The 24,313-nt window shown below is 46.5% G+C and overlaps 1 protein-coding gene across 1 annotated transcript in view; it reads left to right on the plus strand.

Moving 5' to 3' along the window:
• The window catches only part of LOC147008747 (semaphorin-3G-like), a 109,545-nt gene that overhangs the window by 60,066 nt on the left and 25,166 nt on the right, over positions 1–24,313 (plus strand). The window lies entirely within an intron of this gene.

Below are 24,313 nucleotides of genomic sequence, written 5' to 3' on the forward strand. Positions count from 1 at the left end.
CATCATTGTGTTTGGCGGACATTTCTGAGGTTCCATGATGCAACACTAAAAGGGTTCACGACATCAACGCGTGCAGTTACTTCCAACTTGAGCCGATCTGGTTACGTACGCGTGGTGAGCTCTACCTGCTGTTCTTGTCTCAAGTCTGCAACATGGTGTCAAGACAAGAAAAAGTCTGCTTGTCAGGCGTGATTAACACCGAACATATCCATCCGAGACACGGTTCGAGTTGCCAGCCTCAACATCGCCACGCTTGTCTGCAATCTGTCTCACTGAGTTCCTTTAGACACAGAATCCAAATGTTCTTGAGACGAAGCTTCACCGTATGGTGTACCTTCAATTTGTGACTCGAAAAGGTATTTGACGGTGGGCTGATGGCATCCATAATTGCCATCTTTTGGGGGTTTCCTCCACTCCCGGTTACTTTGTTTACAAACTTGTCTCTTGCTCCAAGAGAAAATAAGTATTTAATTAGAATCTGGAACGTTGTGCTAACACAAATGTCTCAACGGCAGAAATATAGACGAATACCAAGATAATAACCTCAGGATAATTGCTCTGATCACATTTACTATTTGCTGTGATCGAGTTTGACATTGTAGACAATTAGGCCTGAGCTGATGAACCTGTTGTTTTCTTTTTTTCAACAAGAATACAGGTTTTACATCCTATTTGTGGATTAGTAAAGATGCCCAGGACAAAGTGTCAGTTTGATAATCCAAACTTGTATGAAGATATAATGGCCTGGCAGGATAGCTTAGACATATGCACATTTGCCTGTGAGCTGTCTAGCCTGAGATCGAATCTCAACCCAGCTATAAAATGTCATCCTGGTGTTTCACATGCATGGTGAGACATCAATGTGTATGCTGTGCATCGGAAGGATGGGAAGCCGGAGGATTAATGCTCCTTTGTAAACGTTAAAAATCTCACGGTGTCTTTCATGAAGAGTTGGGCGAGTTGTCGCCAGCATCATGAAAAAATTACAAATTCCTGCCATGACTGACGCCTGCGATGATAAATGGCAAACGCACCCAGCATAAGCCATGGCAAGAAATTGCTTCTGCAGCACCGACGTCCTTTAAAAAGTCTGGTGCATTGATAATGATGAGACACAAAATAATATAATTTGATGATAGGGACACCAGTAAAATCAAGATGGTGATCTGGAGGGGTCTGACAGCAATTAAAACTAGAACGGCATTAGTCCTTGTCACACACCCAACCTGTCCAAGTTTCGTCTGAATACATCCATAAGATTTTGAGATATCTTTCTCACAGACTAACAGGGGTGAAAACATAACCTCCATCCACCTTTGGTGGAAGAGATAACAAATAAAACTATAACGGCACTTGATAGAGTGCTGAGCTTGACCAGGCTGGACAGTTTATGTATTGTCTGCCACCGAGAGGCCGGATCTGAATCTAGACCTGAACCGAAATTGAATCGGCTTGTTCTTGTCACCTATCCAAGTCATTCACCTAATTTTGTAATAACTTATCCACAACTTCTTGAAATATCATGCTATATGTAACCAGGTAGTGAAATATCACCGAACACCTAACTATAACAGTGTGCCTTTAAGAGAGAGTTGACCACAAAGTGTTGGCTAATAACTAAATATAACAGGGTCCCTGAAAGAGAGTTGACCACGAAATTTTGGCTGGCACCTAAATATAACAGTGTCTCCATAAAAGAGAGTTGACTACTAAATTTTGGCAAGCACCTAAATATAAGTGTTCCATAAAGAGAGAGTTGACCACTAAATGTTGGCTAATAACTTAATATAAGTGTCCCTTTAAGAGAGTTGACCACAAAATGTTGGCTAATAACTAAATATAACAGTGTCCCTTTAAGAGAGTTGACCACAAAATGTTGGCTCATAACTAAATATAACAGTGTCCCTTTAAGAGAGTTGACCACAAAATGTTGGCTAATAACTAAATGTAAGTGTCCCTTAAAGAGGGTTGACCACAAAATGTTGGCTAATAACTAAATATAACAGTGTCCCTTTGAGAGAGTTGACCACAAAATGTTGGTGAATAACTAAATATGTGTCCCTTTAAGAGAGTTGACCACAAAATGTTGGCTAATAACTAAATATGAGTGTCCCTTAAAGAGGGTTGACCACAAAATGTTGGCTAATAACTAAATATAACAGTGTCCCTTTAAGAGAGTTGACCACTAAATGTTGGCTAATAACTAAATATAACAGTGTCCCTTTAAGAGAGTTGACCACTAAATGTTGGCGAATAACTCAATATGTGTCCCTTTAAGAGAGTTGACCACAAAATGTTGGCTAATAACTAAATATAAGTGTCCCTTTAAGAGAGTTGACCACAAAATGATGGTGAATAACTAAATATAACAGTATCCCTTAAAGAGAGTTCACCACAAAATGTTGGCTCGCACCCAAATATAACAGTGTCTCCACAACAGAGAGTTGACCACAAAATGTTTGCTAATAACTAAATATAACAGTATCCCTCAAAGAGGGTTGACCACAAAAAATGTTGGGTCATACCTAAATATAACAGTGTCTCCACAAAAGAGAGTTGACCACAAAATGTTGGCTCGCACCTAAATATAACAGTGTCTCCATAACAGAGAGTTGACCACAAAATGTTGGAAAGCACCTAAATATAACAGTGTCTCTATAAAAGAGAGTTGACCACAAAATGTTGGCTCGCACCGAAATATAACAGTGTCTCCATAACAGAGAGTTGACCACAAAATGTTGGAAAGCATCTAAATATAACAGTGTCTCTATAAAAGAGAGTTGACCACTAAATTTTGGCTAGCACCTAAATATAAGTGTCTCCGAAAGACAGAGTTGGCTAATAACTAAATATAACAGTGTCCCTTCAAGGGAGTTGACCACAAAATGTTGGCAAAAACAAAATATAACAGTATCCCTTTAAGAGAGTTGACCACAAAATGTTGGCTCATAACTAAATAACAGTGTCCCTTTAAGAGAGTTGACCACTAAATGTTGGCTAATAACTAAATATAACAGTATCCCTTTAAGAGAGTTGACCACAAAATGTTGGCTAATAACTAAATATCACAGTATCCCTTTAAGAGAGTTGACCACTAAATGTTGGCTAATAACTAAATATAACAGTATCCCTTTAAGAGAGTTGACCACAAAATGTTGGCATTAACTAAATATAGCAGTGTCCCTTTAAGAGAGGTGATCTCTAAATGGGGGCGAGCACCTGAATACGTGTCCCTTTAAGAGAGTTTACCACGCCAATTCTTGAGTGGAACTGACAGGAAGAGATCAGGAGAGTGAAAAACCAGGGGCACTGAAATTTGGAAGCCTTTTGGGGGCTGTGTTGTCAGCTATCTTGTGGGGAGGATTCCTGAGAAGATTTTGGTGTTGGTTTTGTAGGAAATGCAACACGTCTTTGACCACTTCCGTTTTTGTCATGGGTTTGCTTGGAATTTGTTTTGCAAAGTTTGAATAAAATAAAATAAAATAAAATAAAAGTATGTGTTTTTTAGTTAGGGTCCCCGTCCCTCATTTAATGGGTGAATAAATGTACTTGCGCTGTGAGTTATTTTGATAGTTAGGGTTTTCTTTTATTTTTACACCACCATCAACTACAATAACACGCCTTCACCTCGCTTCCTCACACCGACGCCATCGTCTGCGGGCGTGTCGGCACGTACGTGGGCGGAGCCCATGCAGAATAAGGTTCCTCTGCCTGTTTGGTGGGCGGAGTTCAAGGAGGAGCCTCACGACGGTGAGGAAGGCGGTCCGCTTGACGTCACCACGTCCCCGGGCCAATTGACGGAAATATATATATATATATATATATATATATATATATATATATATATATATATATATATATATATATATATATATATATATATATATTGTTGCGGATTCCGCGCCCGCCGGCGTGCTGACGGCCACGTGACTCGAATCGTGGCACGTCGCCCACCGGACGGACAATCCAGTCGTGACCCTCTCGGACTAACGCCGGGAACCAGTCACGGGTGGACCTTTCGGTCTCACCGCGATCGAGCCAATCAGCCCCCGCGTGGGATAGGGTTGCTCGCCGGGTCGACCTACCTAAGTACCCACGCGGAGGGTAGACCGGGCGATCGCACCTCGCCGCAGGTCGACTTCGGACACGGGCCACTTAAGCGACCCGTTCCGTACTATCAGAATAACCGAGCGGTGTTATCGTCGACCTCGACGGTTCGATTAATTATCGGGCGTATTCAGCCCACTACCAACCCTTTACGTGAAGCAAGATGAGGATTCAAAGAAAGAAATGACGAAGCGAAGCGGGAAACAGTTCAACACAAAGCACATTTATTTGCGGCACACGGGAAGCACACATATTCAATTCCACCAAAAGCACACAGAAAAGACACAATGCAATTTACACAAAAAGCAAATATAAAAGAGAAGACACAATGCAGAGCTAATACCGACTACCGAGCACACGGCAACACTTATACAATTCTACTTCACAGACGGCGCCGACAACACATACCCAAAACCAAGGAAAAGAATACCCTCAAGGATGAGGCGGGCCTGAGGCCGAGACCGGGTCGCGCCTACCCGTCTGGTGATGAGACGCGGAGCGGCGATGGCGCCTCAACTCCGCGGGCCTCGCAGACGGTGTCTGGTAGGGGGTGGGAAAGGGGCCCCCTTGGTCGCACTATCTCAGCGCGGGGGGGAACAGGAGGGGGTTGCTGATGCTCGGGGTATAGAGGATTCTTATTGTCCCGCGACGAGCGTCTCCACCTCGGCCAGGTCGCGCTGTCGGCCTCCCTCGGGTGCAGCTCCCTGCACGACGCGAGCACCCCCTCGTCTGCCCTCGCCGCCTCTCCACAGCTCCGTCCCCTCCGTTCCGACTCCAACGCACACGACGACCAGCTCCTTCTCGCCAACTCCACCACCCGCGAAGTCTTAACTCTCTGATCTCGACTCTCCTACTCTCTTACTCTTCGCCTCTGGACTCACGAACACGGTCCTTTTATCAGCCCCGTAGCTTCGCCCTCTCATCCTTGACCCCCTCCCTTCGACCTTTCACCTCGCTCCCCATTGGCCCGAGAAAAAGTGGGCGTGAAGGCTTTTTGATCCATAAATTTGCATATATCGATCGCCCTGGGGGCGGGGCCAATTCGCCCCTCGCTCACCGATTGGACGGCAAAAAGTGGGCGTGTGTCGTTTTTGATCCGTTTTTGAAGCACAAAATCCGTGATTTTGTACACGCTGTTCGACGCGCGCCCTGCACGAGTCCAACACCGGTACCCACAGCGGGGCAAGAAAGGTGGCGATGCGACGGTTGCGAGGTGTGACGGGAAGGTCGTGGCGGTTGTGGTGAAGCGGCGTTGTGGTTGGTGGTTGATGTTGTGATTGTGGTGGTAATCATGGCGGTTGGTCCAAAATAAAGATAGCAAAAGAAAAACGGCTATCCTGAAGAGTCGCAGCACGCATAAATGACATGTATTCCCACTAGACAACGGGTTTGGGCCTAACTACACATGTACTTACCGAGATACCTCACCTAAGGGACCTGAATGGTGGTTTGCGAATTTGGTAACCACAACAATATATATATATATATATATATATATATATATATATATATATATATATATATATATATATATATATATATATATATATATATATATATACATATATATATATATATATATATATATAGTTGCGGTTCTCGGAACTGCATGCATACAACAGACAGGTGTCCCAAGATAGTTATTCCATTAATATACGGGTGGATAGTTCCCTCCCTTTTGTGTAGCGGGACAACAGGGAGTGCGTTGCGATGGTGTAATCGTTCGGCTTATTAAATCATTTTCCCCTCCATTTCATTCCCACTCTCTTTTTCTTTTCTGAGGCAAAATCCGAGGCAAAATTTCTGAGGCAAAAAACGTACACTCGGTGCTGGACTGTCGCTTTGAGCTTCCACGACAACCCACGGTACCCTCCCCTCCGATCACTCCTGAGGTAAATTTGCCTGCTGCACCAACGTCGACCCGAAACCTGACATGTGCGGCGAGTCACGTGCGTTTTCGCTGTAATGTGGGCGGGCTGCCGTGCCGCCATGGAGGATCTGCTGCACCAACTTCTACCCGAAACCCAGTCCAAGCTGGCGGACCACGTGAGGGGTCGGAGCCAATCAAAGCGCCCGATTCGGGCGATGATAACAAATTTGGCATGATCCCTCCCCCGAGCTTCGGGCTCTATAAAAGATGGAGAAGCTCCTCCGTCTACGTGGTGAGTGGTGTGGTGTGTGTTGGGGTTTTCACACGGTGTGTTCCTGCTTCTAGTCTTCACCCACACGATCTCGACCTCGCCTCCTGCTTCTAGTCTCCGCCCACACAATCTCGACCTCGCCTCCTGTTTCTGGTCTCCACCCATTACTCCACCGTCGCACTCTGGACTCCGCCCTTCTCCACTCAAGCTCCTCCTTCAGAACACAGGCTCCACACGTGTGGCTTGGGCCAGAGACAACGCGACTACTGTCAGGTACTGCACCTCGGAGCATCCCCTCCCCCGAAACGCCGAGGTACTGAGAGCATAACCTCAATCCCCTCCCTCCCTGGTTGCAAAAGTTCCTTCTCATCGGGGTTTCTTTTTCTGTGTGTGTCTGAGTGTGCTGACGCCTGTCTGCTAAGTACATCTGTAGAAGATCATTATTGTTGTTACTATTATTAATTTTGCGTCAAGTCTGCTCTGTGTCTGCTTTTGTAAGTTGCTTGAATTGTTGTCGCACCACACCTTTCTCCTCTTTCCCTACGTTACATACCCCAATAAATCTTCACTGTGCCACATACCTTTCCTTGCTTGCTTGATAATAAATAATTATCATTAGGAATGTTCCCTGCTCGTTTTTGTCTTTTCTCCCATTGGTCCAGCATGGTCTGTATCCGACTCTAGCCAGGACTTTATTCCCAACGATCCGTTCCTTTTAGCCGGTACGTCCTTGGCAGTGGCGCTTGGCTGCATCCGATCCAGAAAAGTGATCCGATCTGTTAGAGTGATTCGGTTCGGGCAAGGTGTACCGAGGGCGTGGTTCCCCGGTAATTAAACCACGTAATTAATAAGGTAACCCGATTAACCCATAGACGGGAGGACCCCTGGTCACGCGGTTGAGTTATTGGCGTCCTCGGTCGGTTAAGGGACCGGCCACGTCATGGAATATCTGTGTGTGACGGCCTACAATTCCGGGGAGTCTGGTGGGAATCGACGTAGCTTCCCCCACCTAGTGTTCTTCTCACCTGACCCCTGGCCCGCAACAATATATATATATATATATATATATATATATATATATATATATATATATATATATATATATATATATATATATATATATATATATATATATATATACATATTGTGACGTCCACGGGACTTGAACAGTCCCGCCAACGTAGAATGAGCCGAAACTATGGAGGCGGTTTATTTATTTATAACCCAAACATGGCGGTTCTAATCGCTCTACCGCAAACGGGACGAGGAAGGTGGCACGAGTCACTTTTCACTGAGTTGATGATGTTTATTTGTTTTTATTATTACCAGAAATAACAAGACTCGGCAAGAAGAGGGATCCGGGGCGATTCGACGGGATGGTATGGGATCGGGCGTGGGGAAAAACACAGACAATTCCAATGAATATACAGTTCTCAATCCCTCTAAGGCGCCAAGCACACACACACACACACACACACACACACACACACACACACACACACACACACACACACACACACACAAAACGTAGCTATTTCTGGTGGTCAGGCTGGACCGTGGTGTGGACGCAACTGTCCCTGGATCGGCGTCGGAAGAGCTGGCCTTACTCTCGTCAGGGGGGGCAGGAGAAACCGTGGTGCTGTCGACCTCCTGGTCCTGGCCCAAGTCCGCTCACAGCCGCCAGGGAACCAGTTCTGGCGCCAAGTTGTGAGCAGGAGAGGGAGGCAGGTCCGCCCGCCATTCGACGCCGTACTCCGAGTCAGCAGAACCCCAGAGCCAACGAAGGTGAGGTACGAGGCTCGGCAAGGCTCCAGGACACGATGAAGAACACGATCGATTCAGCACAACAACATGGACGCTCTCTGCCACCACAGGGAACCACACAAAAAACACGATCTTTTGGTTGAAATCTTCTTCCTCTTCCTTTTCGACCCCGAACAGAACCTTTTTATCCTTCGTCCTCGTCACTCCCAATTGAGCCGTTTATTGGCCCACCGCCATCGCCTTCCGCCAATCGTGATCACGGGGCGGAGCCATCCGCTGCACTGTCCTGTGACGTCACGGCCAGTCTTCAGAGAATACCAAAAGGGGTTTACGCAGACAGACTTACCCTATCCCGTGTCCCTATCTAATTACGTGACATTTATCATTTCCCCCTTGAAGAAATGAACATTTACTAGACAACTTATCACCACTGAACTGCTACTTATTACATCGTGATCCTGGTAAACTCGAACAGCATGGCATACCTAATTAAACATCCTAATTACCCTTTGAATGCATACCCCCCCTCAAACGTAACACTGCCCCCTCCTCTGGTACCGCAGCTCCTGCAAGGTATATCACAGGCGCTACCGTACCAGCCTTAACACTTACTGACTCACACCTAATTAACCTAACGAAATAAAGTAGGAGGGGCAATGGGCAGCGAGTCGCAGCTAACTTACCTATCCTGCTTAATGTACAACCCCGTTATGGCCTTATCCTCGCCTAAACAATCATTCGTTTTTTTGTTTTTATTTTATTTTATTTTATTTTATCACATGAGAGCACTGAGCGAAGTTGCACTCCATCTTCTAGATCATCGCTCTTGCCCAGCACTCTTCGTGATCTGGGGAGGGGAAACAAAAGGTTCCACAAAAACACAACACTTATACTTTACATTCCTACTCTAAGCCTTAACGACACTATTCACGGGATATTTACACTTGACCGCCTCCCCCAGTGGATGCTAATAGACCCAGCGTTACCTGGGGAGCCAATTTTCAAATTTGCTTGCCCCAAAATTATGCGGACATCATGCCCTTGCTGCACATGTCAAATTGTGCGGGATCGAGTGGGACTCACACATCTTCACAACATTCACACCATGGTCATCATCACATTTCTAGGTCATGGTCCTCATTTTAATCATGCAGGCTGAATCCCGTCATGGCCGTGGGGTGGGTTACCACAAGATGATGGGGGCATCTCAGGTGCAACCATGCCCACAGGTAAGCTTTAGTTCAACCCGGACGTTTCTCCGCCCCGCTCCCTTTGATTCCCTCCCCCCTGGTAGCCATCAGCTCTAATCCCGTACAATACTCTGGAAGGGGTCTCACTGGCTCCTCTGGCCTTCCTGGGTCGCCAAGGTCCTCCCCGCCTTGGTCGCCCAACCAGACCCTCTCCCAGTTGGCTCCAGACACTGTCACCATTAGCCACCAGGGGTGAATCTCCTTGAAGGGGGTCGCAATTCCCGCTCACCGTGAGCTTCAGCAATCCCTGTGGACAAGCACATCATCCCCACCCACAAAACCCACATGATTCCCCCACCCCATCGGCCTTACATGTAACACCTGCATTTCTAACACTTCGCCGACCATGACCTTCCCTGTTACCACACCATGTCCAATAAAAATCAATGTGTGCACCATACATTTCAATTCTTAACTTGAAGCAACTCACACAGCACTTCTCCTCACCCGATCCACGCACCAGCCATTGGACAGCCACTCGTGCCCGCTTTGTTACCAATTACCCATTGTCCCTATTGTCACTCTAAAACCCAGCAGAACTTACAAACCCATGCCAATTTTCCCACAATTCATTTTTTTTCCACCAAAGGAGGGCACTTCGCCACAATCTCAGCAGCCGAGCATGGCCCTATATGCTCAGCCCAATCTAGTCTCCCCGACCCCCGACAGTGATTTCCGGACTCGACCTATGTAAGGGCACCTCGGATAGACCTGGCGGTTCAGCAGGAGGATTCATTCTCTGAAGCATTTGGGTAATGCCAATTTCTCCCAGCCCCCCTCCCTGATCCTGAATCTCCGCCTGTCGGATTGTCACCGATGGCCTCTCGGGCACCCAACCCGGCCGACTCCACGAGGCCAGCCTGGCCGCGCACTCAGCCGCTCGGTGAACGGTGGGTGGGTCCTGTCACTCCACTAGCGCTCGGACCTCAGGGTCAGGAAGAGCAGCTAAAAATTTCTCGAGTGCCAGTCTGTCCCATGCCTCCACTGTAAGGTCCCGATACGCGATCCTGACTGATTGGTAAATGTCCTGTGCCAGCTCCTGCACTGTCTCACCCGGCTTTAATCTGCAGTGCTGGAGCTGAGCCCGCACCAGATCACAGTTTGCTGCAAACCCAAACCGACGGCTCAACGCCTCGCAAATGTGGGAGCTGGTCAACATCCCCTCCGCGATCACGTTTAACACATCTGCGGCTGGTCCCCGCAACGTTGCCACCAAATTCCCTGTACGTTCCCGCTCATTCCACCCGTTTAGTCGGGAAATGCACTCAAATTGCGTCAGAAAAGCTTCAACGCTCTCTGACCCGTCGACATTTACCAGGGGGATCACTTTTACGGTGGCCCGCTTCTCAGTTTCTCCCTTGTCCGAATCCAGCCTAGGGATCAAACACCCTTGTGGCTGCGTATCCAATTTCGGAGCCCACTGTGGCCAAAGATGTTTTGTGGTGAGGGTCTGATGGGTCAATTTTGCCTCCTGTTCCAAACGTTGAATGGACCGATTCACCTCTTCCCGCAGGATCTTCTGGGCCCGCACAACCTCCTCCAAGGCTCCCTCGCGAGTTTGTAGCTGCTCCTCAACCAACCCGGACACTCTACTTACAAAAGACGGCTCTACCAGGCCTTTATCCAAGACTTCATCTTGGCTCATAATTTTATCTTGTTCGTCCAAACGAGCCTCCAATCCTTTTACCTCCTCCGCCAAATTCATCCCTTGCTTCCTCAGCTCTCCCCACTCTTCAACTTGCAGCTGCATACGAGCATCCAGACAGGCGCGATGACGTTCCAGGCTTTCATCCACTTTATCAACCCGAATGTTCGTTGCATCAATTTTATCTACCAATTTTTTCCGTATATTTTCCCCCTCCAATGTAATTTCTACCTTTGTTTCCTCCAATCTATCCTCGAATTTACTTTGTATTTCTCCCAATTTAACATCCACACACTCCTGCATCTCAGTTTTCATTTTCTCCATCTTTTCCCCCAATTCATCCCTCATTAAATCAATCCGTGCACCCAACTGTACCCCCATTACCCCCAATTGATCTGTCATTTCTGCCCTCTGTGCCGTCATTTCTGCCCTCTGTGTCACGAATTGATTTTCCATTTGTGCCGTCATTTCTGCCCTCTGTGTCACGAATTGATTTGCCATTTGTACCGTCATGTCCCCTATTAAACGTTCCAACATTGTCTGGATCGTCATCGCACCGGTTTCCGGCGCTGCCGGCCCCGTTACGGGCAATGAAGCACGGTCCACGCTCCGAACGGGGGAGGTTCCAACCCGACCCCCATCTCTCCCTTCTTCCCCCGACTCGCTGCCAGACACGTGGCCTTCCTCCTCGAACATCTGCACATCCGCCATGGTGCAGAAGTCCCGTTTGCCGCCAATTAATTTAAATTTGAAAAATCCCGCCAAAATTTTCCCGCGCTCGCGCGCTTTTCTGTAGTAATTTTATATTCCAATTCGTGGCGAGATTTTAATCTTGGTATATTCTCCCGATACCAAATATAATTTAGAGGGGTTCGAACATCCAACACCCTGACACCAATGTGACGTCCACGGGACTTGAACAGTCCCGCCAACGTAGAATGAGCCGAAACGATGGAGGCGGTTTATTTATTTATAACCCAAACATGGCGGTTCTAATCGCTCTACCGCAAACGGGATGAGGAAGGTGGCACGAGTCGCTTTTCACTGAGTTGATGATGTTTATTTGTTTTTATTATTAACCAGAAATAACAAGACTCGGCAAGAAGAGGGATCCGGGGCGATTCGACGGGATGGTGTGGGATCGGGCGTGGGGAAAAACACAGACAATTCCAATGAATATACAGTTCTCAATCCCTCTAAGGCGCCAAGTACACACACACACACACACACACACACACACACACACACACACACACACACACACACACACACACACACACACACATACACAAAACGTAGCCATTTCTGGTGGTCAGGCTGGACCGTGGTGTGGACACAACTGTCCCTGGATCAGCGTCGGACGAGCTGGCCTTGCTCTCGTCAGGGGGGGCAGGAGAAACCGTGGTGCTGTCGACCTCCTGGTCCTGGCCCAAGTCCGCTCACAGCCGCCAGGGAACCAGTTCTGGCGCCAAGTTGCGAGCAGGAGAGGAAGGCAGGTCCGCCCGCCGTTCGACCCCGTACTCCGAGTCAGCAGAATCCCAGAGCCAACCAAGGTGAGGCACGAGGCTCGGCAAGGCTCCAGGACACGATGAAGAACACGATCGATTCAGCACAACAACATGGACGCTCTCTGCCGCCACAGGGAACCACACCAAAAAACACGATCTTTTGGTTGAAATCTTCTTCCTCTTCCTTTTCGACCCCGAACAGAACCTTTTTATCCTTCGTCCTCGTCACTCCCAATCGAGCCGTTTATTGGCCCACCGCCATCGCCTTCCGCCAATCGTGATCACGGGGCGGAGGCATCCGCTGCACTGTCCTGTGACGTCACGGCCAGTCTTCAGAGAATACCAAAAGGGGTTTACGCAGACACACTTACCCTATCCCGTGTCCCTATCTAATTACGTGACATTTATCATTTCCCCCTTGAAGAAATGAACATTTACTAGACAACTTATCACCACTGAATTGCTACTTATTACATCGAGATCCTGGTAAACTCGAACAGCATGGCATACCTAATTAAACATCCTAATTACCCTTTGAATGCATACCCCCCCCCCCTCAAACGTAACAATATATATATATATATATATATATATATATATATATATATATATATATATATATATATATATATGTATTACTTCCTTGGTCCCATCTCTCAATGATGAAGAATCACTTCGTAAAAAATTTAAATTCTCGTAACCGGATCCGTAACCAGATATTCACTAAAATATAATGCATTTGTCCTTGTCACATACCCTTCCTGCCCACCAAATTTCATCTGAATCCATCCACAACTTTTTTGAGATATCCTGCTCACAGACATATAGACAAACAGACAGACAGACAGGGGTTAAAACATAACCTCTGTTCTCATATGGTGGCGGAGGTAATGAAAAATGTATCGAATCCGGATCCGGATCATCCATAACTTTTTGAGATATTGTGCAAAATCTGGCTTTGGCCCTATCTCTCAATGGTGAAGAATCACTGAAAAAACTCTCTTGTCGGGATCCGCATCTTCACCAAAATCGAATCAATTCGTCTTTGTCTCACACTCACCATGTCCACCAACTTTCGTCTGAATCGGTGTATAACTTTTTAAGATATAATGCTGACAGACAACATACAGACAAAGAGGTTGTGGAGGTACAAAGATCAATTTGGAGCACCATCTCAGCCCCAGTGAAACAAAGCTTGTGGTACATACCCATCATTTTGTCCATCAATAAATTTTTATGTTGATGTAAGTCTCATAGTATAGTTTGTACGTAAATCACAAACAGGACAAAAACATTAGTCGACAACATTGTAATTTATTGTGAATTGCAAGGACATTAGTGGACGACAACACAAGCATGTTATGGTGTATGGGACTTGAACCTTCCTCTGTTTATCTGCATCATGAGCGGGGGTGGGGGGGGATGGGAGGTGGTTTATAGGGGAACGTTAAGCAGGCTAACCTCAACACCGTGAATTTTCTCAAAGAAACCCAAGAGGCACAGATTTGATTTGGACAATCCACGCACAACGGCTTTGTAATTAGTAGTCGAAAACGTTTCTTCGCAAAGTTTTGTTTTCCATTTTGAACACTTGCTAATGACCCTTTGCAAGAGGAACGTTTAGACAAGCGAATAAAAATGGATTTACGATGTGTATCGAGATTGATACATCTGTTTCTCGTCTCATTCCCATGAAACTGAGCGAGCGAACTGCTTGTGCGTGACCCCGAAGCCGCTGCACATCCAACACCGTCTGCTGATGTTGGAATCGGAGGTTGACCTTTATTTTGATCCAACCACACGAGCTTAATGACGACTCCTGCTCACCAACACCTTTTAAGGGATCGCGTTTTCTTAACAATAAGTGATGACGTCAGTTGTTGACAGTCGACTGGTCAGGACAAGACCACCCAGCTGTCACAGCTCTGTTGGACAAATCGACGCTGGTTGTCATCATCACGATTGGTCGTGTGCACGTTGCCAACCTCGGTGGAATCATGGCAGGACTTGTAGGTGGTTGAGTATGGATGGGTGATTGTATTGTGGGCCATTCAAAAATGACGTCATGCATTTTTCGCCCAAATTTGACAACCACGCCCCTTTGTAACGTTCCGTTTCAAAAGACCCCCGCTAAACTATGACGTCACTATTTCATACCCCGCCCCTCCCCCTATTTCATACCTTAATCTCGGGATGCGATTTATCCCGTTGTTTCAGGTACGACGAACTACAATTATAGTACATTTGAAACAAGTAGAGGTACATTGAAAGTACACTACCTCCATCTATATCAAGAAAAGGGTGTGTGTGTGTGTGTGTGTGTGTGTGTGTGTGTGTGTGTGTGTGTGTGTGTGTGTGTGTGTGTGTGTGTGTGTGTGTGTGTGTGTGTGTGTGTGTGTGTGTGTATGTGTGTGTGTGTATGTGTGTGTGTATGTGTGTGTATGTGTGTGAGTGTATGTGTTTGTGTGTCTATGTGTGTGTGTGTGTATGTGTGTGTGTGTATGTGTGTGTGTATGTGTGTGTATGTGCGTGTGTATGTATGTGTGTGTGTGTATGTGTGTGTGTGTGTATGTGTGTGTGTGTGTGTGTGTGTGTGTGTGTGTGTGTGTGTGTGTGTGTGTGTGTGTGTGTGTGTGTGTTAGTGTGTGTCCTCCATAACTCCAAAACTATATAACCTAGCAGCCTAAAACTTTGTATGCATACTAAGAAAACGCAAGAGTAAAAATTGGGTGTTTGAGTTCATTAAAACACACCTTTTGAAGATAATATTAACGGCCTTATTTAATTCTGTCCTTCATCAGGCGATCCTCGGCCACCTCACTCTGTGGGGTCTTAAGGCGTTTCCTTGGTAACCTCGCTGGGGCCTGAAGCCGCCATGTTTTTTTGGCCTGCTCAACCATTTTCTCCAATTCTGACATTGCACGGGCATTTCCGGGTACATCGTTGTTTCAATGGCAATTGGTAATCGCTTGCCAAGTCATGCGTTCCGTTGGAGTGCTTGAGTGCTTAAGCCGCTTACCGAGCTCTACATTACAGTTCGTGTCCTGATCGGGACGTGAAGTCAACCGTCAATCACATCATATAATGCGTGGAAGCGAGCTACTGGAGAAGCACAGCAGCACTACACAGCGAAAACGCCCCCAGGCGGCTCATGCTTACATGGCCCTTGGCGAGGTCGCGGCGACCTCCCGACCTCCCCCGGCACCATCAAACGCCTCCGGCCCATAAGGCGGCACCTCTCCCCAGCCAGACCTGAAACAGATAAACCTTTCGAGGCCGGACCCCCGCTGTCTGGAACCCGCGGCGCCACCGCCAGACCCGACTGACCTTGGTGGGGGCGCTGAACAGCACCCTTGGCTGGAAGCAACAAACACTCCCCAACACCCCACGCACCATAATCAGTTGAGATTCCACCGCATGGCCAAAACGGCCTTGAGCGCACCCAGAGAGCCACGCCCCAGGCGCCAGGCACGTCTGACCTTGCTGAAAGCAGAGGTGGGGGTAACGCCGACCAGCGCACGAGTCCCGGCTCTGAGTCGATCTCCGAGACCCCCACGGCCGTTAGACGGTCGCAACTCCATTCAAAGCATACTCCAACCATAGGCTCGTCATAAATCAATAGGAATAACATTTGAACCATTGCAAACTCATTTTTCCGTACAGCGCGTTCTTTTGATAAAATCCCAGCACCTGACAAAACAACCACCCGTGGCCTGGGGCAACTGGAGGCCAATAAACCCTCTTTATTCGCCCCCACCTGTCTCAAAGCCCCCACATCACATTGATCATAATACAAATCCCATCGATTGATCTCCACCAAACTCACTCTCACACGGGAACTGCTGGCATTTATCTCAACAACGTTAAACTGCATCACGAGAGCAAGGAAAAACAAATACGCAATGAACAGCAACCCACAACCCACATCACGAGTCCGTCTCTTGGCTGTCGACTCGATGTTGTGACTCGCGACTTCCTTTAACGCCACGGGCTCACCGCAACCTGTTGAAGCTGCCTGAACAACACCGCACCTCGCACCATGCACGCAGCCGACGCGCGAGAGCCCATCGCGAGAGCTGGCACGGCCCCTGCTGCTCCCGAACCGCACACCGCCGTTGCAGGCAGCAACGAACGGCCGCTCCCGTTGCATCGACGCGGCTCCCGCCGCCAGAACCTCGCCCTCGGTACTCGACGAAAGCATCGAAGAGAGCACCGGCACACCTGAAGGTACGAACTGGAGACCCAGCCCGAGGTGCGCCAGCCAGTCCCGACCCAAAAGGACGGGCCCCTCCCCTCGCACCACAAACACCGTGAGTAGGGCGCTTCGCCCCCGGTAAAGCACCGAGACGTCGGGCGCTGCAAGCGGCGCAACCGCTTCGCCGGTGTACGTGCGCGATGCGCGGGCAGCACGAGTGGACTCAATTCGACACCCGATCAGTGCCCCGATCACCTCGACATTCACTGGCATCGGTCCTGTCACCGTAGGTCCAACTGAAACCAGGTTCAACATGGGCAGCATGGGCGATGACCCTCGCCCCACACACCGTAGACGACCTCGAGTGCTCAGACCGCCGCCCGAGTGATTGCATTGCAACGCTCGCCCACGACCCGTGCCGCAGACCGTGCGCGTGGCCGTGCGTGCCTGGCCCATCGTGGCCCAACTCCTCCACTGAACGAGCACTTTTCAGCGCATTTCCGTTCACGGCTCCTCCACTGAACTAGCGCTTTACAGCGCCTTCCCGTTCACAACTCCTCCACTGAACTAGTGCTTTACAGCGCGTTCCTATTCACGGCTCCTCCACTGAACTAGCGCTTTACAGCGTGTTCCCGTTCACAACTCCTCCACTGAACTAGCGCTTTAACAGGCTCCCCTTGCTGTCCAATCAGGAGCGAACAGCATGTCAACACACCTGATCCCTGTCCAACAAAGCGCGCACAGAGCGTCTGACACCGAGGCTCCGCACTGCTCAGGGAGCAGATAAAAGACCAGGCTCCCTTTGGAGGGGTGTTCTTGTGTGGGTTCGTGTTCATGTTAGTGTTGGTGTCGGAGCCTGGTTGTGTGTCGGAGCCTGAGGAGAATCACTTGCTTCGCCTGCGTCACCGCCTCCTCGCTTGTTTTTCCGTCCCGATCGTGCTGGCGTCTGCCGCTCCACTCCTGGTGCCTTCGTCCTTAACGCCATGTGAAAGCTGCTGCTTTGAGTCCCGCCACTGAGCCAGATCGTCGAAGACCGCACAAGTCAGACAGGTCCAAGCACAGGCTCTGATCTCCAGCTCACCTTTCCTCAAGCTGGAAGCTTTCAATAAAGACCAGACGGGGTCCATTGCTTTGGGTGTGTTTCTGCGTGTGGGCCCGTCTCTTAAGTAGAACTGTTAAGTGCTTTTGCTCACTGTATATTGCCTGCCTGATATTCGGATAACTCTGCCCTTACGTGCTTCCCGCCCTGCTATTATTGTAATAAACTTCCCTATTGTTGAATGTCCCAGCTCGTTCCCTGTCATTTTTTTTATTGGCTTAGCACGGAGCGTGTTGAGGAATAGCGAGGCAGTAAGTTGTTCATTTGGACCGACGGGCCTCGGTAACCATCCGCTCGGGTTGCACACGGTTCGAGCACGGTAACAGCTCATCCCGCTCGAGGTTTGCCGAGGGTGCGAATTCCCTTGTAGCTTTGCCGCGTGGGTAATTAGGTATATTGAAGTTTGGCAATTAACCCGACCCCACACGGTCGAATTATTGGCAATTCATGGTCCTGTAAGGGACCCGTGCCTTTGGGACTTATCTTAGGGTCACGACCTAAATTCCGGTGTGTTCGGTGGAGCTGACTCTACTGCTCCTCTCGTGGTCGTGCTCGCCACCGATACCCGGCCCCACAACAATATCACCCAGACAAACAAACAAGAAAAACACGGAGTGAAAACTAAGTACAGTACTCCCTTTGGCGCCCGGCGATGACGTCATGCATTGCCGAGATATGGAATTGGGAAGGAGCGGTGTACAAAAGTAAAGGTGGTACAGTGTACCGTCAATAAGACCAGGTAGCCTCAGAATCCCTGTAATGACGTCATTGGACTAATCACTCTGAGTGATGTAATTGTTTGTATATATGTTCGATTGCTTTATTTGCAAATGAGATTAAGTGTTTGTCAAAAAAGCAATGATGGAATAATCATCAAAACTGCACCAACAATATTAATTTCGTACTTTTGCAATTTAAATTTCTTTATTATTTTATATTTTAGATTGCACTGATCTTGGTGATTATAAAAATATGTTTTTATAAAATCGTACAATTTATTGAAAGGATATGAATATACAAAATACTTGTACCATTAAATACATGCATCTTTAAATAAAGGGTGCACGGAACAAAGTTGTCATTGATTAATCTAGCGTTACATCACGGGACTGGAAACACTCCCATCTCCCCGTAACATTCCATAATGCTTGGACATACACCCTCCCAACCCCAGCCCCCCCCCCCCACCCCTGGTAACACTCCATAATGTTTGGACATACACATTCCCACCACTTCCCCTGTAACACTCTGTCCAAGTCATTATGGAGTGTTACGGGAGGGGGGGGCGGTGGGAGTATGGTGGGATACATACACCCCCCCCCAATAACACTCCAAAACGCTTGGATGATTAAATCCAACAGTGTTCGACCATTGATCAAATCGATGTTAGCCCCAACAGAGTAGTCACTGTTGGGCCAACGTTGGTTCTTGAAATGGAACTATGTCAGCCTGGCGATACCCATTCCATGTTTGCCATGGACATTTTCTCCCACATATATGAGGTTTGAGTCAAGTGACACATCCCAAATTTTAAACTGAATGTTCAACTCTCTTCCTGCATCCCTCTTTCTCTCATCTGTGCACTACATAGCTGTTGTCTCATGCCTCTGACAACTCAGAGGTGAATGTGCATACCGCTAGGATATCTTGCCAGCCCACCTATTCCCCTTTGATACTCTGTCAGTCTGCCCGTGAACCTGGTGGCCCTTTTGTCATTTAGCTCCTCTATGAGCCTAGACATCTGCATAAATAAATAAACAAATAAATAAATAACCTGCTTCTCTAAGCATGTGAATAACACGGATGTTCTACAACATCCAGCTTCTTATTTACAACTCCACCATGACCTGAAAGTTGTGGGAACGAGAGAAGGGATGACGTTTGTTTGATCGCAGGAGAGTCGCAGAGTGGACGTGAGCTGATCCAGATTCCTTTTGTTCATCATTTCTCTCGCATTCATATGTTAACACAATTTGTTGACTTTATCAACACTGAGAGAATGATTCCGACCAACCGTGCACATTCTTCTTTTGCCTTTCATGTGTGAACCCTGTTAAAATGAAGTCTATTGGGAGACTGGACAAGTCTTTGTGAAGTTTAGAATGCCTTCACTTGGTGGAATTTCTGATGACTCCTACTTTATTCGACTTCTATTCGCCTTGGTTTTCCAGGTTCATAATCAGACAAATTGTAACGATGCATGTCTGAGGGTAATATCTATCTATGTGTATGTATATATATATATATATATATATATATATATATATATATATATATATATATATATATATATATATATATATATATATATTACCCTCAGACATGCCTCGTTACAATTTGTCTGATTATGAACCTGGAAAACCAAGGCGAATATGTAGATACATATATATATATATAAAACGGGCGTAGTGGCGTGCACCTGTAATCCGGCCACTGGGAGGCTTGGGTTGGAGGATCGCTTGAGGACGGGAGCTCTGCACTGGGCCGCGCTATGAGAGGGTGTAGGGCAGCCCGGAATCATGGCGAAACCCAATCCTTATCCCTGTGTCGTAAGAGGCAACCGGGGTTGCTTCAGGAAGGGCATCCGGCGTAAAACCTATGCCAAATCATTATGCGGATCATAACGGATGATCCGCTGTGGCGACCCTTAACGGGAGAAGACGAACAACAATATATACATACATATATATATATATATATATATATATATATATATATATATATATATATATATATATATATATATATATATATATATATACATATATACATATATATATATATATCTGGTGTTGGCGCAGTGGTTTGGGATCCAAAAGGTCCTGAGTTCAAGCCCCGTTGGGCCACTGAATTAATACACCAGGGGGTTGACTCAGTCTGTCTCCTTCCGAGGTCGGCAAAATGAGTACCAGTATACAGGGCCGGTGTATACCCCGGTTAAAATAGGTGTACCATATCTCTGTGTCGTAAGAGGCGACCAGGGTTGCGTAAGGAAGGGCATCCGGCGTAAAACATGTGCCAAATCACTATGCGGATCAAACGGATGATCCGCTGTGGCGACCCCTAACAGGAGCAGCCGAAAGAAGAAGAAGAAGAATATAAATATATATATATATATATATATATATATATATATATATATATATATATATATATATATATATATATATATATATATACATCGTGGCCTGCAAAAAAAGTATTCAGCCCCCACCAATAATGCCACATTTAGATGAAATTTTAATTATTTAGAAACAATTTTTCCCAATGAACTTTTTTATTCATAACTGAAGAGATCAAACTAAACACTGTTATTGTTGAAGGAGGTTACATGTCAGGAATAGTTGCAAATAACATGTACAAATCAAAATTCACTGGTTGAACAAGTATTCAGCCCCTTAAGTCAGTACTTGGTGGAAGCACCTTTTGCAGAAAATGACTGCTATGAGTCTTTGTGGGTCAGTCTCTACCAGCTTTTCACAGTGAGTGGTGAAATCTTTGTCCATTGTTCACGTGAACATTTCTCTAGTTCTGCCAAGTTTGATGGGGATCGTCGATGGACTGCAATCTTCAAATCTCGCCATGAATGTTTAAGTTAGGACTTTGACTGGGCCACACAAGAACAATTATTTTCTTCCTATTCAGCCACTCCAGTGTGGCTTTAGCTTTGTGCTTCAGATAATTGTCCTGCTGAAATGTAAATGTCCTTCCCAGTTTCAGATTCATGGCTGACTGACTCAATCAGGTTTTCATCAAGGATTCTCCTGTACTTTGCACCGTCCTTGGTCGCTTATATATTGACAAGCTTGCAAGTCCCTGCTGATGAAAAGCAGCCCCATAACATGATGTTGCCACCACCTTGCCTGACAGGAGGGATGGTGTTAACTGGTTGATGTGCAGTGTTTAACATGCACCAGACATAACGCTTTGAATTTAGACCAAAAAGTCCAATTTTTGTCTCGTCTGACCACAAAACATTTCTCCACATAACTGCAGTATCATGGACATACTTTTTCGTAAACTCCGTACAATCTTTCAGATGCGTCTTTTTCAGTCATGGCTTTTTTCTTGTCACCTCTCCATGGAGGGAATAGGATATTCTTGATTGATGGACAGTGAACACTGACCCCCATTTAGATTAAAACATAGGGCCTTGCAGATCGTAAAATCATTGTTGGATTTACAGTGACATCCCGAACCAGTTTCTTGCTTGCTCGGCTGCTGAGTTTGAATGGACGTCCTGATCTGGGTGGAGTCTGGTTGGTATGATTTGTCTTCCACTTCTTGATGGATTTCACCCGAATCAAAGGGATAATGAGTGACTGAAATCTTCTTTCACCCTCCCCTGAACAGTGCTTCTCCACTACTCCATGTCTGACTTCTTTGGAAAGCTCCTTGATCTTCATCTTTGCTTTTTTGGTTGTCCAAGTGAGTTGTACCTTATAACTCCTTAGATAAGTGGAGTTGCTTAATTTTTAAGTTAAACCACTGATTACATACAGGTGAAACCTATTACACTTATTTTGTAACCTTTCAAACAAATAATTTTCTGCTGAAGTGATTTAGGGTTAATTAGGGAAAGGGGGTTAAATAGTTATGCAACTCAGAATCATCTGATTTTCTCTGTTAATCTAACCTGTTCACATTTTATATGCATTTTTTATTTTTAAGACTCTGGAGTAGTTTGTGAAGACGATATACAGGGTGTTTCAAAAAGATTGATACAACTTTGACTTCCTGCCATTTATTTGTTTTTTGACCAATACCGTTTTCCTTTTCAGGGTTTGGTGATGTTATCGCTGTATTTATTCCCTGGGATTTCTAGCTCCGTAGCTCAACTATGCCATTGGCAGTGAAGCACAAGGCAAAAGTGGTGGCTCTGTGGTATGAGACTAAATAATATGTAGACACCCGCTGGAGGTTCTTTCAACGTATTGTGAAATGTTTTAAGCACAAGGGTACAGTGCACAACCAGAGCAAGGGCAACAGTGACAGATCAGCATCAGTAACCAAGAGCCAAGCCAACATCGATACCTTGCGGGATTCTGCAGTGGACAATCCCAAGAAGTCCCACCGCCGGTGCTCCCGGGAGCTCGGCATGAAACCAACATCAGTCTGGCGTATCCTCACTAAGGAACTGAAGCTTTTCCCATACATCATCTCTATTGGGCATAAACTGAGTCAAAATGACATGAGAAGGAGACTTGATATGTACAATTGGCTCAGTGACAGGATGGAGTGGTACCCAAACTGGATCAACCTGATCTGGTTCAGTGATGAAGCCCATTTCCACTTGAAAGGTGCCATCAACAACTACAACAACATTTTCTGGGGGGCAGAACCACCTGAGATCACTGAGAGGAACCTGAAAAGGCCTAAGGTCACATGCTTCTGCACCTTCAATGCCAGATGGGGAACGTGAGGGCCACTCTGTATATGTATGTGTGTATATATATATATATATATATATATATATATATATATATATATATATATATATATATATATATATATATACATATATACATACATACATACATACAGTATATCCATCCACCGGGACCATACCCTGTGCAGAGCGTTGGTGCTGCCGAAGCAGTCTCCTTGGCCATTGGGCACAATCTTGGACGAGTCGCCACTCCGACACAGTATACCAGCAAGCTGGCACTCATTTTGCCGACCTCAGAAGGATGACGGGCCGAGTTAACCCCACCTGGTATTCATTCAACAGCTGAGCGTGATTTGAACTCAGGACCCTCGGATCCCAAGCCCACCACCCTAACCATTAAGTCAACACCAGGCATATATATGTATATATTTATGTATAAATATATATATATATATGTATGTTTATGTCGATGTATATGTATATGTATGTTTATGTTGAGATATATATATATATATATATATATATATATATATATATATATATATATATATATATATATATATATATATTTTTTTTTTTGTTACGGTTCTGGGAACCGTATGCATACAAACATACAGTTGTCTCGAAGTTAGTTATGCCATTCGTATATGTGCAGATACATCCCTCCCTTGTGTGTAGTGTGAAGACACTGGGGTGCGTTGCGATGGGCTTTTAGTAAGGATTATAAATCATTTCCCCCCTTTTATTTTAGTTCCCCTGTTGTTGGAGCCGCAGTACCTTCTTCTCGCTTGCTACTCTCGTTTGGCCTGCACAAGCGCTTCACCGCCTACTCGCCTAACCAGCGACTCGCTTTTAGAGGCAAAATCTTGCAGTAGTTCCTTCTTGGCGGGTCCTCACACGCGTGGAGTGGGCGGGCTTGGCCGAAACGCCGCCTAGAAAGGGCGGACCCCATGAAGGCCCTGTCCAATCGGGATGATAACGATGTCAGCTTCGCCAAGGCCCCTCCCCGCCCAGGGGGGTCGACAAAGTATGAAGCGATCCTCAGATGAGGGTTGAGTGCTTGGAATTTGTGGAGTTCGTAGTTGGATTTGAGGGTTCGTTTTCTGGGGGTGGTTGAGTTGGTGGAAGGGTTTTGAGAAAGAAAGAAGAAAGGTTGTTGGTTCTCTGGTGGTCAGAGAGTTTGGTGGGTTCGTTGGCGAAGTTGCAAAGTGTCTA

The sequence above is a fragment of the Eptatretus burgeri genome, chromosome 18, assembly GCF_056783735.1.
Source record: "Eptatretus burgeri isolate ZD-2024b chromosome 18, Ebu_testis_v1, whole genome shotgun sequence".
NCBI classification, from domain to species: Eukaryota; Metazoa; Chordata; class Myxini; order Myxiniformes; family Myxinidae; genus Eptatretus; species Eptatretus burgeri.